The sequence below is a fragment of the Pseudonaja textilis genome, chromosome Z, assembly GCF_049901715.1.
Source record: "Pseudonaja textilis isolate UNSWEBS1 chromosome Z, rPseTex1.2, whole genome shotgun sequence".
In the NCBI taxonomy this organism is placed as follows: domain Eukaryota; kingdom Metazoa; phylum Chordata; class Lepidosauria; order Squamata; family Elapidae; genus Pseudonaja; species Pseudonaja textilis.
In genome coordinates, this window is record NC_142008.1 from 84,054,961 (window position 1) to 84,066,446 (window position 11,486).

The window sequence follows — 11,486 nt, forward strand, 5'->3', positions numbered from 1 at the left end:
TATGTATGAGAGAAGAAAGAGAGGGGGAATATATTTATTTCATTAACATGGAAAACAATGGGGTTCTTTAGCCTGTAATTCAACACTTAACTGTCATCTTGTGAACAGATGTAAGGGCTCACTGAAATTTCAGTGAAGAAAACAGGATAACACAGATGTGTAAGGGTTAAATCATTCAAAGCAAAGCTTACTTTGTGGGAGGAAACAGCTGTTTGACTTACTATAATTCCCAACTGTCAATTCCGTAAGTAAAGTTGAACCCAAATGTTTCAAAGAGTTTGCCAGTATCACTTTTAACTCATAAAAACACTTTGATTTTTTTTGTTTGAACCACAGTTCCAACTTTTCTTTTTTCACTTTAGAAAATAACACTACTACAGAGCATATAGAAATGCACAAAGTTTGGGGAACAAACAGAGTGAACTTGAATTATTAATACATGAAGGTAGATATGATATAGTTGGAATTACAGAAACTTGGTGGGATGAAACCCCTGACTGGAACATACTTATAGAAGGATACAAACTGTTAAAAAAAACTCGGACCCCATAAAAGAGGAGGTGGAATTGAACTGTATGTAAAGGACCACTATATTGCTACAGAAATATACAAAACCAAAGATAAAAAACCTCTTAGAATGCATATGGGTCAATATAAAAGAAAAAAGAATGACATTGCCATAGGTGTATACTACAAGGCACCCAACCAAGCCAGTGATGTGATTCAAATAACGTAACAACCAGTTCTCTGCTCTAATGACCGGCTGGGTAGGCATGGCTGGGTGATTAAGTAACTGGGTGGGTGTGGCCAACTCAATGTCACTCATGTTGAAGGGTGCTTCACCTTGCCCAGCCTCTCATGACTGTGGGGATGCTGCAACAGTCATAAGTGTGAAAACGGTCATAAATCACTTTTTAGTGCCATTGTAACTTTGAATAGTCACTAAATGAACTGTTGTAAGTCAAGGATTACCTGTACAAAAATACAAAAAGCTTCTTTGCTTGCAAAAAGCTACCTTAAATACCAAGCATTAGATTAGAAATGGGGGAATACATACTGAAGATCAATGACAGTCACAGCTGTCATGGAAACCTAAACCATTCTGTCTGAATAACTTCCTTTTCATCAGTAATACTGCAACCCAGAGTTACAAATCAGGCAGGGTGCCAGAGCACCGTGAGGAATTAAAACAGTTAAAATGCAATGATAACTATTAGCAGCCAATTCTTGTTCATAAAGTCAAACCCTTTAGCAGAGAGGTCATTTAAGCTCTCCAGAAAGTTGGTGGACATATTTGGGCTACAAAAAGAGACAAATTAACAAAGTATATAGGGGACCCAGGCTCAAGTCTTTGCCCTCCTAAGCTTATCAGGATCACAGTAAAATTAGTACATGCCACAGCTATCTAAATAAACTTCAAGCCTGTGTTGGAAGAAATATCCATCTGGTTCAGTTCCAAGCTGGGAGAAAGACAGTGGAAACATGGAGGCTGAATAGATTCCTGACCAATCTAGCTGACAACTTTGTTGTCTTAATGGTAGAGGAGGGAACTAGACTGACAGCCATACTAGACTTAATTCTTACAAACAGGGAAGAAATGGACAAGGGAGTTGAAATTGCAGGAATCTTGGGTGAGAGTGACCATGTCATACTGGAATTCAATACATCACATTATTACATTCAGGTACTCAGTAACACAGCCCTTTTACTGCCATTTGTTGCATCCCAGATTAACACGACAGCATTTTATTACATTTGCTTAAAAACCAACAGTTTTGGTTTTCAGCTAAATCACACCATAGTGAACTATGGGTTCTCTTAGGGAACTCATATTCACTTAACTGCAGTAACTTGTTTACTGCAAAAAATATTATAAAATTTTGTTGGTCACATGAACAACTCATTTTACAACAGACTTATGACTGTAATTGGCAGGCTCCATTACGGCTGCAACTCGAGGACTACCTGTATTATACAATGAACATAATTGTGTCAAAACCAACGAGGTTGTATTTCACAGAGACAATGAATGAACAAGTGCCAGTTATGTATAAATGGGAAAAAAACCAATTAAGCAATTAAATATGTAAATTTTGGGAGAATAATTGCTAAAGATGGGGAAATGAATGAATTTTAAAATTCATATTATGCTGGTGGAAAGATAGCGGGTAGCATATAGTCTGTTTAAAGTAATAAATGTTAAAAGATGGAAATAAATGTTAAAAGATGGAAAAATGGCTCTGCCTAAGAGAGTTCTTCTGCACGTTTTTGTTATATGGAATTAAAGTTAGGTATATTGTAGGGGAAAGGGCATATTAGAAAACTGAGACCAAATTTCTGAAGAAAAAAATTCAATCAAGTTTCTAAAAAAGCTGTCAGGGCTGCCATTAAGCTCCCCTGCAAACTTGCTTGCCACTGGCAAACTTCCATAGAACATGGGGGAGTGGGGAGCAGAATGTGTTCCATATTAGCAGGCTTGAAACCCTGCATTCCTATAGGTCAACAAAGACAACTACCTGATTGGACAGCCAAGACGGCTGTGTTTGGTTCGCTGAGAGACTACTGCGATTGGATGAAACCAATCGCGGGAAACTCAAAGCAATGTCATTGGCAGCCTAGCCGCGGCCAGCTCTATAAAAAGAGCTGCCGCGAGTGTTGTTTTTCACTCGGGACTAGCCTATAAAATAAAGAGCTGTTGTTCACTTAACCCGAGTCTCTTGTCTCCATGAGCCCGACCTGCCGAACTTAACACTGGCGACGAGGATGGGATTGTGAGACAACAATACAATCCAGCACGAGACAAACAGCGTGAAACGACCATCAAGATGGCCAGAAACGCCACGCCACCCGCACCCTTTAATCCGGCCACTGAGGACTGGGAGTCCTACATCGACCTGTTCCAGATGTTTTTGGAATGCAGCAACCTGAAAGATGCCAACGGCAACCGGAAACGGGCCATATTCCTAACACACTGCAGGCCCGCCGTGTTTAAAATGGCCAAGGCCTTGGCGAAACCTGCGGACGTCAAGGCGATGGATTGAGACGACCTTGGACCCATCCTCTGAAACCACTAAGCCCCGGCCGTGCCCACTCTCATTCACTGGCACGATTTTTACTGAAGAGACCAGCGCGAGGGCGAGAGCATCAGCGAATTTGTGGCTGATCTAAGGGACCTTGGAGGGTTGTGCGGATTCACTGATCTAGAAGAGGCCATGCGAGACCGGGTCATCCTCGGCCTAAAAGACCCCGTACTACAAAGCAAGCTGATGGCCAAGGGCAGTATCTCCCTCGCTGACACCATAGCCGAAGCAACTGCAGCAGAAGCCACCCACAAATTGGCGGCCCGAATGCAGCGATCAAATGGAACCAACCGCCATCCTGTCACCGAGACGGTCTCAACATCAGAAAAACACACCACCACCACCCATCACGGCAACATCGAATCCCCCTATGACAGCGACTACGAGGAGGAAGAAATCCACCGACTCCAGTGGGAGTGCGATCGACGGGACTGGCGGTGTCATAAGTCAGGGTTCCAGTGCGCCAGTTGCGGAGGCGATCACCCCCGTTCTGAATGCCGTTTTCTTGACGCCATTTGTCGGAATTGAGAGAAGTGGGGGCACATTGCAAAAGTATGCCAAAATAAATGTAACCACAGTCCCCGGCATTGAGGCGGCAGCCCTAGACGACAAAACGGCACCCCCCCCAAGCATCGGGATCGCCAGACTGACAGCCGATGGAGCCGAGACGGCTGGAACAAACGATTCAACGAGGCGCCGTGGAAAGGAGAGACCCACCAAATGGTTGTCATCGGCCATTCATCAACCACAGATGCCCGAAAGGTACACGTAACGGTGGACATCGAAGACCAACTGTGTACCATGGAGGTGGATTCCAGATCCTACCTTTCCATGGTCTCGTGGCACACCATCAAACACCTAATACCCAGCATTCACCGACATGAGCTAAGCAACCAAAAGCTGACCCTCAGAGACTTCCAAGGGAACCGCATCCCCATAGCTGGCATCGGGCACTTCAAAATCACGTTGAAAGGCCACACCAACATACTGCCACTCAACATCGTGGACAAAGACCGCCCCAGCCTGCTCGGGCTACAATGGTTTGCGCCGCTAGGAATAGAAATGGCAGGCATCCACCACACAAACGAAGAAGATTGGGAGGCGACGCTCGCACGAGATTTCCAAGAGGTCTTCGATGATACTTTAGGCAAGTACAAGAGGTCCCCAATCTCCTTCAACCTCAGCCCAGACGTCACCCCCATCCGTCTCAAACCGCAGCGAGTGCCTTTTGTGCTCAAACCCAAAATCGACGAGCAACTTAATAAGCTCATCGCGCAGGGGGTATTAGAGCCTATTGACCATGCCCACTGGGAAACACCTATAGTCACCCCTTTCAAGCCAGATGGCTCCATAAGAATCTGTGGCGACTATAAGGCCACCCTCAACCATGCCCTACAGCAAAGTGCCTACCCCGTGCCAGTAGTTTAGCACCTCCTGCACTCGCTGGGAGGAGGCATGGTCTTTGCGAAGCTCGACCTGGTACAAGCCTATCAACAGCTGCCAGTTGACACAGAAACTGCCGGGGCACAAACGATTGTAACACACCGGGGGGCATTTAAATGCAACCAACTCCAATTCGGCATCAGCGTTGCGCCCGGTGTCTTCCAAAGCCTCCTGGAAAGGCTGCTACAGGGAATTAAGGGTGTAGTGCCTTACTTTGATGACGTACTAGTGGCAGCGGCTAATAAAAAACAACTAGAAAACGTCTAAGGGCAGTACTACAAAAATTCAAAGACGCTGGCCTGAAAGTTAAGAAAGAAAAGTGCCAACTTTGCACCAAGCGAGTTGAATTCTTGGGGTATCTCCTAGACAAACATGGAATTCACCCCACCGAGAAAAAACTCAAAGCCATCAAGGAAGCCCCCAAACCAAAAAAGAAGATGGAACTTCAGGCCTTTTTAGGACTCATTAACTTTTATAATGTTTTCCTACCCCAAAAGGCGACCGTGGCGGAACCATTGCATAGACTGTTGGATAAAACCGCTTCCTGGACTTGGGGAAAATGGGAGGAAAGCACCTTTCAACAAACAAAAGACCTCTTAACCTCCGACGCAGTCCTCATCCAATATAACGAAACCCTACCGCTAACAATCACATGCGACGCATCGCCTTTTGGAGTGGGGGCAATTCTCAGTCATACCTTGCCAAACAGGAAAGAGGCACCCATTGCTTTCTTTTCAAGAACCCTGTCCAAACCGTAAAGAAACTACAGCCAGCTGGACAAGGAAGCCCTAGCGATCGTTTCTGGAGTGAAAAGGTTCTACAAATACGTCTACGGTAGGACCTTTTCAATCATTACTGATCACAAACCTCTGCTAGGCATACTGTCTGGCAACAAGGCCACCCCAAACATCCTGTCACCTAGAATGACTAGGTGGTCTGAGTTCCTGGCCGCCTATAATTACCAGCTCATTCACCAACCTGGTAAAGACATTTTGCACGCTGATGCTTTAAGCCGTTCCCCATTTCCAGACGTGCAAGACAACCCAGCACCCACGATACCAGTCCTTCAAATAGAAACTCTACCCAGCCCACTCCTGACCGCACCAGACATTGCCCGTGAAACAAAAAGAGACAAGTGGCTGGCACGAGTCCTGAGCTGGATTGAGAGGGGTTGGCCAGAAAATGACAAAACTGAACCTTTTAAAGCCTTTAAGACCCGGCAAACTGAACTTTTCTCGCAAAAATGGTGCATACTTTGGGAAGACCGGGTAGTAATATCAGAAACCTTACAAAAACGAGTGTTGGACATGTTGCATGAAGGGCACCCAGGCATCGTCCGAATGAAAGCCCTGGCCAGAGGCTACGCTTGGTGGCCAGGGATGGACAAGTAGATAGAAACATGGGTAGCCGCTTGCAACAGATGCCAACAAACACAATCCACCCCCCACACAGCACCACCCCTGGAATGGGAAACCCCGAGACACCCCTGGTCGCAGATCCATATAGATTTCGACGGCCCCACCAAAGGACACACCTTTCTAATTACCGTCGATGCTTATTCCAATTGGCTGGAAGTTAGCACTAGGAAAACAACAACTACTGAAGCCATCATAACAAAATTCCACAAACTCTTTGCCACACACGGTTTGCCAGACATGCTAGTGTCCAACAACGGACCACAGTTCACAGCGCTGGCATTCGAACAATACCTGGCTGACCGTGGCATCAGACATGCTTTAACATCACCTGCTCACCCAGCGGCAAATGGGCGGGTGGAACGAATGGTTCAGTTTACCAAAAAAACCATACAAAAAATTGAAGATAGCAACATTCAGGAAAAAATAAATAAAATGCTACTCATCCAACATATCACGCCGAACACTACCACAAACAAATGCCCAGCGGAGTTACTTATGGGCAGAAGACTCTGGTCACCACTAGACCACTTACACCCCACCTATAATCCAGAAAAAACCCCAGGCTCCACCAGCCAACCCCGCGCATTTAACATCGGTGACACTGTTTTTGCAAAAAGTTTCACCAGAGACCCTCTCTGGGTACCCGCAAAGATCACCCAAATAACTGGACCCCGGTCATACCGCCTAGAAACAACTGACGGACGGAGCTGGAAGTGACACATCGACCAGTTACAGTCAAGGCTTGCCAGCACACCTCCCACAGACGGTAACAAAGAAATCAGAGGGGGGGGGGACCTCAAACATTGAAAAAGGAAACTTCTTAACGCAAACAGAACATCCCCCAATCAGAAGCCAAATAATCAACCAACCATACTCACCTGAAAACGCAGAACTGTTGCAGACGGGTGCTTCACCTGGAAGGAGCAGCCTGACAAGCTCAACCAGCCCAGAGAATCCAGGCGGGAGCGGCAGAGCGAACGACTTGACCAACCCAGGCAAAGCAGGCGAGAGTCGCAGCTATAGGCCCGGCTCACCCTTCCAGGCAGTTCCATCGAGATGGTTGAGAGCAATGAGGAGCCCGTCCAAATCTGGCGACGACCAGAGACATACTGAAACGCGCAGGTCAAGTAGGCAGGTCTGAAGACCCACCTACCTACGCGACTATGTCACCCCGCCCCTTGGGTGAAACCAAGAGGGGAGGGGTGTTCCATATTAGCAGGCTTGAAACCCTGCATTCCTATTGGTCAACAAAGACAACTACTTGATTGGACAGCCAAGACGGCTGTGATTAGTTCGCTGAGAGTCTACCGCAATTGAATGAAACCAATTGCGGGCAACTCAAAGCAATGTCATTGGCAGCCTAGCCATGGCCAGCTCTATAAAAAGAGCCGCCGCGAGTATTGTTTTTCACTTGGGACTAGCCTATAAAATAAACTGTTGTTCACTTAACCCGAGTCTCTTGTCTCCATGAGCCCGACCTGCCGAACTTAACAGAATGAATAAGAGGATTGCCAGAAGATACCATGAGGAAATGAAACAAATCCTGTGAGAAACATCATCCCATGAGAAACACCAACTGCTTCAAGGTCAAGAAAGGAATGCCAGCCGCGAAGACAGGGACTGTCGCCAAAACAATTTTTAGTACCTGATTGAACATTTCTTGATAACCAGAAGGCACAAGGAGACAATGCAAAGTTAACATACGCTTTGGGAAGGAAAACCACAGTTCCAACTTCACTTTGTCTATACCACTTGGCTTTAGTAAAATATACCTTTGACTAGCCAAGGCCTAAGAGTCTTTCTTTTCTAACTGATCAAGTTGGGACAGTTGACAAAAGCTGAATCCTGCTTTCTTCCTTCACTATGTCTGCCTACAAAGTCTGCCAGGCTACCACTTAAAAAATATTTTAGATCTAGAATTTCAGGTTCTCTTGAAGTAAGCCATGCTGCCTCTGCTGCTGAGTAGATGGCAGCAATATCTGGGGAGAGGATGTCCTCTTAGAGATGATGAAAGATCTCTAGGTTATTGGCTTTCAATCTCTTACCAGAGATCCCATTCTAAAGTATCAAGCAGAGGGCTTGTATTATATACAGATAGAACCTGCTTGGTTGAAATATATCTAGCAATTTTCACCTGTTTCAGGGGCTTGGATGAAGCCTGTATTGCAGAATGCGAGGACTTTTTTGTTTGCTTGTTTCTCCTTCCCAGTGTTGACACCTGATTTGACTGCTCTGTGTATCAGAAGATTAAGGCAGGTAGTTTTTAAGATTTTTAAAAAAATGTACATAGGAGCAGAATAAAAGTAGTAAGATAGAATAAAACATAACAGAAAATAGAAAACATGTAAAGGGATAAAGGACAACAGAAGCAGCCTCCCTAAGAGAGCTTCTTATAGGGGAGGTGTTTCCTCATCAGCATCTTTCCTCCGCAAATGCCAACTACCACCACAGTAATGACAGATTTCCTTAGATACATTAAAGGCTACATACTTATGTCAATTAATTCTGTAATCTGATAATTTATCAAATTATTTACTATATTAATGCATTTTATAATTCATAATTATCAAACGTATATCATGATGTGACACAGTTTAGTTCAAGCCAGAATTGCCATATGCTAAATAAATAAAGCCAGAATGGCTGATGACCTGCTGTAAGAAATATAAGAGATAAAAGGTATTCATGATGGTTCATAAAACATTTTTATAATAATCAACATATAATCCATTGTAATCCAGGTAATATAATTATTTTTTGCATCTGGCCAAAACCTGTTCTAAAATTGGAACTACACCAATTACCAGCCTTTTCCACATCCAATGAAACTATCATCAATCCCTGTTTTCTGAATGAATAATTATATTATCTGTTGAGAGTACAAGCTATGGGTGACTTTATTCTACATTACAAAAGAAAATGGCGCAGGATAGACCGGGGTCTCCAACCTTGGCAACTTTAAGACTTGTGGACTTCAACTCTCAGAATTCTAGGAGTTGAAGTCCACAAGTCTTAAAGTTGCCAAGGTTGAAGACCCCTCGGACAGACCACTGAAGGTGGCATCATTTACAATGCATGAACTTGAGACTGTTGAAATGTTACATCGATATTTAACAAGAAAATCAGATAACTCCTGGCACAATCAGCTGAACTTTTATCAGGGTTCATACTCAGAGTTAAATCATGGTGTTTAAAGGATGTTAGAAAAAAAATATACAAAAAAGGATCTTTAGAAACTTCCAGACATAATCAGGTGAGGGGGGAAATTGGTATATGCTTATGTCAATCAATAAAATAGTAATCAAGATTGTGAGCTCCTTCTGTTTGTATTGATTTAAAAGTAAGATGCAACCAAATAAACAGGTTAGCCACAAATAATGTTTGGAAGAGTTATATTACTTTTTAAAAAAATCTTCCTTGCTAACTTTTATTATAAAATAAACGTGTTTATTTATTGTATCAAAGCTATAAAATACATTGCTGTAAGCATTCTTAATAACATAAATATTCATTTGTTATTGCAGTTTCAAGTAAGAGGCCAATAATTTACCAGGACTTTCCCTTGTTCAAATATGTTTGTGCAATTAATGAGAATTCTGTATCAAATGCATAAAGGAACTTAAGTTCCAATTTAGCAGACAAAAAGGAAATTCTGGTGTAGGTTATCTTGCATATTAACTTGTTTCCAAATGTTCTTGTATAGATTTATTTTTTTCCATGAAGTACGGTAAAAGAACATGTTTATTTTTTAAGAAATCATAAAATTTTTGTTTCATCTTTTTACACAAACTCTATCTTTCAATATTAATGTATTCAAACAACTTTTTTTTTTAAAGAAAAGCAAGTATTTTTTTCTTGTAATAAGTGTTACTGGAGCATGGCTGCCTATTGCAATAAGGCTGGTATTTCATTTCTCTATCCGAATTAAAATCAAGATAATAAAAAAATAAGGCAGGAGCAAATCTTTTGTACATTCTAACTGTGAAGCAATTATAACATCTTAAACTACCAAATTAAATTCCAACACTTATGCCAGGGGACTTTACAAGAGATAGATTTAGCTAGAATAGTCTAACAGAGGATTTAATATTTGATTATAATTTCTAGCCACAACTATCTGATCCATAGTTAAAGTAAAAAAATTCAAATAAACTAAATAAAACATTCAAATGGTGCTTAGCAGGGCAATAGTCATTATTATAATGAATGCCATACAGTTATTAAAGTATTTACTTTCCCATATCTTAAAAAACCCTTTCACCCTTACAGGAAATGATCCTACCAGGAGCTCCTATACCCACCAAAATCACTCTCTGGATCATTGAGGCTGAGCTATAGTACATCAAGCTGGAAAACTATAACAGCAAACCATTTATTTAACAATTATCTGGAAAGATTTATAGCCGACAGAAAACATATTCTAATTAATCTGAAAATAAACATTTAAGTCACTTAAACTGAACGGCAAGGAAGAAACAAAAGTAGCTGAGTTATGTATTTAAATCCAAGAAATCAATATAGACTGAGCTCAATTATCTTGTTTGTCGCCAAGTAACAAATATGTGTGAGGGGAAAATTCTTTAAAAATGGCGATAATCAAAGAGGCTACTCATTTTTTTACTTTCTTTTGTACTTCGTTGTTATGGTTGATATTGTCAATTCTGGTAATAGCAACAGTAAAATGAGAAATTCTGTATGTGGAAGGCTTTGAAACGATCATTTCTTTAGCGTAACATGAAGTTCCAAATCATAAAGGGAAAGATTGCTGTGGTTATGGTCTCCCTCACAAATGACTGCCATTTTTTGGAAATGGCATCCATTGCAATAAATGTTGCAAGTAACTGGAGGAGAAACATACCATTCTTGCTACTTGTGCAATGTATGTACGTATGTATGTACGTATGTATGTATGTATTCAGCTTTGTTCAGGTATTTTCCCACGTCATTATAGTTGTGCTTTTAAAGTTGTAGCAACATTCCGGCAGAATCTCATCTGCCATCAGGCTTCTGTATTGCGTTCATCTGTGAGTCAGGCACAATACACAAGCCTGATGATGGCAGATGAGATTCTGCCATATATATTATATATATATTAGCTGAATATTTATTCCTACATGTGATATGGAAACTTATTTTGGAAACCAACAGAAAAACCTATTCATTAGTGAAAGTTTTTTTTTTTAAATGTTGTTAAATACTATTTTTAAATTAACATTATGAAATGTTGATGTTATAAAAGTCTATTTTATTAATTTTAATATTACAACATTATGCCATTCCATGAACAATAGAATCAAAAAGTTAAATCACTAATTATAAAACAATGGAATGAATTTTTTTTTGAAAGGATATGAGCTCTTACAGATTAGCTTAACAAGAAGCTCATATTGTCACTGCCACTGCCATCCTGCAGTGATTATTCCAACAAATATTTTTTTTGTAATCTACCAAAAGATTTCAAAAACAAATAAATAAAACACCAGAACCACAAGGAAAATGAAGGATATACATTACTGGATGAGAATATAGTTTAAATCAATGTTTC